The sequence below is a fragment of the Geotrypetes seraphini genome, chromosome 8 (assembly GCF_902459505.1).
Source record: "Geotrypetes seraphini chromosome 8, aGeoSer1.1, whole genome shotgun sequence".
Classification (NCBI taxonomy): domain Eukaryota; kingdom Metazoa; phylum Chordata; class Amphibia; order Gymnophiona; family Dermophiidae; genus Geotrypetes; species Geotrypetes seraphini.
In genome coordinates this window covers 74681466-74687465 of record NC_047091.1, presented here as the reverse complement: position 1 = coordinate 74687465, position 6000 = coordinate 74681466, and positions in this window count along the sequence as shown.

The window sequence follows — 6000 nt, the reverse complement described above, 5'->3', positions numbered from 1 at the left end:
TCCTCATCTAAAAAAAAATAGATTTAGATCCTACTATCTCATCTCACTACCTTTGCTATTACTTTCTTTAGTTTTTATCTAATTGCTGTAAACCGAGTTGAGCTTCCTTAGGTTGATGACCCGGTATATAAAGTTAAGCTTTAGTTTAGTTTACTTTGTGAATAGGGACCATATCCGCCTTTCTCCAATCCCCAGGAACCACTCCTGTCTCCAGAGATTTGTTGAACAAGTCTTTAATAGGATCCGCCAGAACCTCTCTAAGCTCCCTCAGTATCCTGGGATGGATCCCATCCAGTCCCATCACTTTGTTCATCTTCAATTTTTCAAGTTGTTCATAAACACTTTCCTCCATGAACGATGCAGAATCTACTCCATTTTCGTGTGTAACTTTGCCAGACAATCTCAGTCCTTCCCCAGGATTTTCATTTTGCTTTTTCCTCATCACTCTCCACATATCAGTTCATAGCATCTTTTAGTCTCGCAATTCCATTTTTTATCTTCCTCCTTTTACTAATATATCTGAAAAAATGTTTGTCTCCCTTTTTTACATTTTTAGCCATTTGCTCTTCCTCTTGCGCTTTTGCCAGATGTATCTCTCTCTTGGCTTATTTCAGTTTCACCTAGTAGTCCTTTCTGTACTCCTCTTCTTGGGTATTTTTTATATTTTAGGAACGCCAGCTCTTTTGCCTTTATTTTCTCTGCCACTAGTTTGGAGAGCCATAATGGTTTCCTTTTTCTCTTGTTTTTATTTATTGTCTGCAGCCATTTTTATTGCTCCTTTCAGCTTAGACCAGTGTTTTCCACTTCTCTTATGTCCTCCCATCCTAACAGCTCTTTCTTCAGGTACTCTCCCATTTTATTAAAGTCCATACATTTGAAATCTAGGAATTTAAGTTTTGTGTGGCTGCTCTCCACTTTAAGAACATAAGAAACGCCTTCACCGGATCAGACCAAGGTCCATCTAGTCCGGCAATCCGCACACGCGGAGGCCCATTTAGGTGCTCCTTGTTGGAGACCTGGATTTCCCATATCCCTCAATATGTTTTGCATCCAACTTGCGTTTGAAACCCAGAACAGTAGCCTCTGCCACCACCTCCTCCGGGAGAGCATTCCAAGCACCCACAACTCGTTGTGTGAAACAGAACTTCCTAACATTTGTCCTGAACCTGCTGCCACTCAGTTTCAGGCTATGACCTCTTGTCCTTGTCACATCTGAAAATGTCAGTAATGCTGCTTCCTGGTTAATTTGGTCAAATCCTTTTAATATTTTAAAAGTCTCTATCAGATCCCCACGCAATCTTCTCTTTTCGAGGGTGAACAGTCATACCAAACCGTTTGATGATTGCTACTTCCCAGGTGGGCACGCACTCGAACACTAGAGATACTCTCCCCATTTTTGAGGACCAGATCCAATATTGTTTTTTCCCTCTTGGGTTCTGTCACCATTTGTCTGAGCAAAGCCTCTTGAATGGCATTCACAATCTCCCTACTTCTTTCTGATTTTGCAGATGGATTTTCCAGAATGCATCTGGCAGGCTGAAATCTCCCAACAGCAGCGCCTCCTCTTTCTTTCCAAACTTTTGGATATCTACAATCAGATCTTTATCAATTTGTTGCGATTGAGTCAGAGGTCTGTAAACTACACCCACATAGATAGAAGTTCCATCTTCTCTTTTCAGAATGATCCATATTGCTTCTTCCTCTCCCCAGGTCCCTTGCATTTCAGTCGTTTGGATATTGATCTTTACATAGAGAGCTACTCCTTCACCTTTTTGACCATCTCTTTCCCTCCTAAAAAGATTATATCCCGGTTTGTTTGCATCCCATCAATGGGATTCACTGAACCATGTCTCTGAGATAGAAACAATATCAAGGTCTGCCTCTAACAGGGCTTGTAGATCATGAAATTTGTTGTTTAGACTATGAGCGTTTGTGGTCATTGCTTTCCAAATATTTTTCAGTGGTAATCTCCTTTTTAGTATAGTTTTTTGTTTCGTTGCTCTTCCCGTTCCAATGTTAGGAAGTGAGTTGCTAATATTATGTTGCAATCTTTACTGTCTTTTCCTGGGGATGGCCTCTATAATTGTCCAAACATACGCCACCCCCACCTTTTAGTTTAAATGCCTAGAAACATATTGTCTAAATTTCTCTGCAAGGATTATTTTTCCTGCTGTAGTAATATGTAGCCCATCAGTACAATATAGTTTCTTGTCCTTCCATGTATTTCCCCATTCTCCTATGTATTTAAAGCCTTCTTGATGACACCAGGCTTTGAGCCACCTATTGAAGTCCTTTGCATTTTTAACTCTTTCCTCTTCCTTTCCATATGTAGGCAGCACTTCTGAAAAAGCTACAGTGTTTATAAAAGGTTTTAAGCCCTCCCCTAGCTCCTGAAAGGCTTTCTGCGCTGCAAGTGGGGACTTGTTGGCCAGGTCATTTGTTCCCAAATGGATAACAAACATCAGCTTTATAATTCTTTGTTATTTCCCTAATTATAGACAGTATTTGTTGGTTACTCCTGGTAGCTGAGGATCCTTGGAGACACTTCACTATTTTAGGCTCCTTGACTTGTGTTTCAAAGTTAATGCCTGTGATGATGGAATCCTCCCCTAAAAGCAATAATTTATTGGATTGAGCTTTCTTACTCTTCCTTTCTGGGTGCATTTCTTCATGAGTTACCTTCACTGGTTCCCATTCCATTTCAGTTCTTTCTTGAGCACTGAAGTGCTCTAATCTGGAGCAAAAGAATTCTGTAGGTGCAACTGTGAGGGTGGATGTTTCTGTGTCACATGTCGCAGTATGCCTGACCCTATTGTGATCCATTTATTCCTTTATTGCATTACTCTTTGAGACAGTGGTGGTAAATCGGTATGATTCTGTGGAGTGATAGAAGCTGCTTTGATTGCATCCAATTCCTGTTTAAGATTACTGAGCCCCTCCTTAATACTAGAAAGCTGAAGACAGATGGGACAGGTTCTATGAGCCGGATTCTGTATAGCAGGGGTATCCAACCTTTTGGCTTCACTGGGCCGCATTGGCCAAAAAAAATGTTTCTGGGGCCGCAGAAATGTGCAAACGCTGCAGTAAGACACAGGAGGGAGCTGGCAAGATGGTAAACACCCAGGGGCAGCAAAGGAAAACACTGCATCGCCCTCGACTGGGCCCACACAAAATACTTCACTGGGCTGCAGGTTGGACACCCCTGCTGTATAGGATGCCTGGTCTCAGAAGCCGCCTAAGGGGCTTTTGAGAATCACACACAGGCATCCTATATAGAATTGCATAGCCCGCCTAACACCACGATTCCCTAACCGGCGTCCATGTCACAGGCGCTGGATAGAGAATCGGGTTGCCACTGAGCTGATTGCAGCAAGGGAATCTCCCTGCTGTGACCAGTTTAGTGGCTGCGGCAGGGAATCCATCGTCCCTCCCCGAAGACGACCAGCAGGAGTGCTGAATTCCTCCTGTCGCCACTACCCCGATACATCCCCTGGCAGGAGGTATGCTCACTCCCTCTTGCCAGAACTCCCCCAAGATATCCCCCAGCAGGAGGGATGCCCAGTCCCTCCTGCCAGAACCCCCCAACCCTCCTAAGATCATCGGCAGAGGGGGATGCCCAATCCTTCCTGCCAGAACACCCCACCCCCCCCAGATATCCCCGAAGACCCCACCAGTACCTTTTTTTGTTGACAGACTGGAGGGGTGCTTACTCCCTCTGGCAGTCAGGCCCACCTCCACTGAATGGCGGGCCTTCCCCTTCTTATTGCATCGTGGGATGCAAAAGGGAAGGGCTTAAGGCCCCTCCCATACCTGGCACAACCTGAATCTTAGGCCTCTCTCCCAGTGCATTCTGGGATACACTGGGAGTGATCTAGGACTCCAATTGGCCAGATCCCTTAGGCCATTCCCATGAGGGTGGCCAAGTGATCTGACCAATCGGAATCTTAGGCTACTCCCAGTGCATCTCAGAATATACTGGGAGAGAGGCCTAAGATTCTGGTTGGCTATACGCTAGTAATGCACACAGTAAATGGGGGAAAAATGTGGTATAGTTTAGCCACACATTATCTCCTAGTTGGAGATAGGAAGACTGCACACTAAGTGGTAGAGCTTGAATGTGAGCTCTGCAGAAGAGGTAGACCATCGGGCTTGTGAGGAAGAACCTGATGAAACTCCATGCAGCTATGTTGGAGGTAAGAGGATAAGACTGCCGCTAGAGGCTGGGGCAGTTTGTTAGTAATGGCGCTGAGATAGCTTCAAGAGGCTGCGGTGCCAAGGCAGCTGGATTAGACCAGTGTTTTTCAACCTTTTTACACCCGTGGACCGGCAGAAATAAAAAAATTATTTTGTGGACCGGCAAACTACTAAGACTGAAATAAGAAAAACACATTTCCACCCCGTCTCCACAAGCTCAGTCCCCGCAAACCATTGATCCCATCTGCACGCCTGTTATGATTTTATATTGAACGTATTCCAGTACCTCCCCTATTTTCCCCATCTTAATCCAGCAGATACCTTCCATCACCCTACTCCCTCCATTCCTTAGTTAACATATTCTCCTTGTCTCCCTATTTCCCCCTTCACCATGTCCAGCATATCCCCTCTGTCTTCCTACTCCCTCTACCCATGTCCAACATCTTACTTCTGTCTTCTTACTCCACCCTCCTCCTGTTCAGCATTTTCCATGTCTCTCTGCCCCTTGCAAGGTCCAGCATCTGTCCCTATACTTCCAACTCCCACCTAGTTCCAATAATTATCCTCCCCCAAGGGGATCCATCATCTCCCTTTTGTCACACCAATCTCCCCCCTGGGTCTACCATCCCCTTCCCACAACACGTGGGAATCCAGCATCTCTTATTCCCTCTCTTGGCTGCTGGCCCCAGAGTGACTCCAGTGTCACAATGGCTGGTCTCACCATAACTGACACTAATTCATCTCCAAATCCATCTCCAAATTGTTAACCACAACATCTGACCTCAAAGCATTCCGTAAAGAAATCAAAACACTTCTATTCAAAAAGTATATTCAATTTACTTAATCTCCCCCTCCTCCTATCCCCTCTATAACTTTCCCAAGTACAGCCCACTCCCTGGTACCATATCTTCAATCGTCCCAAAAAAGTAACCGGAAACCCAAGTAATCAACCTGAAACCTAATATCTCCTACTGAAACCAGCTATCTACCAATGTAAGGAAGCTGGATATTTTTCTATGTAACGTAATCTGAAATAATTTCCAATGTAATGTAATCTGAATCCTCAATTTGTAACCTGTACCAGAAATTTTCCAATGTAATGCATCCTCCTGGAAATGTCCAGCTCGCTTCTAATGTAATTCGCTTTGAACCGCAAGGTACAAGCAGAATAGAAATCACTAATGTAATGTAATGTAAATCAGAAGCAGCCTGGTTCTTAATTCGTATCAGTTTACTTACAGTTCCCTTGCCCAGAAGTCTGGAAGCAACTTGAAAGGCTTGTTCTTCATTCAGAGTTAAGCCCAATAATGCTGCTGTCTGCCTCCCTTGCTTGCTGGTACTTAAGAACATAAGAAACGCCCTCACCGGATCAGACCGAGGTCCATCAAGTCCGGCGATCCGCACACGCGGTGGCCCATTTAGGTACTCCTTTTTGGAGACCCGGATTTACCGTATCCCTCAATATGATATGCAAGAAGGTGTGCATCCAACTTGCCTCAGACAAGCGCTGAACTGCAGTGGCAGGGGAGCTACCCATTTCATGGGGCTTAGGGATGTCTCTCCCGAACTTGACTGCTATCAGCCCTGCCTTCAATTGTGGTCCTGCTAAATCAGACAGCTAGAACGAAGACAGAAGCCGCAGGACCTTTCCTCTTGCCTGCATTGTTATTCGCTACAAACTCTGCCGGTCTCAATCCTGCCCCTCAAACACAGGAAGTCACTTAAGAGGGGGGCGGGATCAGGATCGGCAGAGCCTATAGCGATGCAGGCAAGAGGAAAAATCCCGCGGCTTCTGTGTTTCTTTTT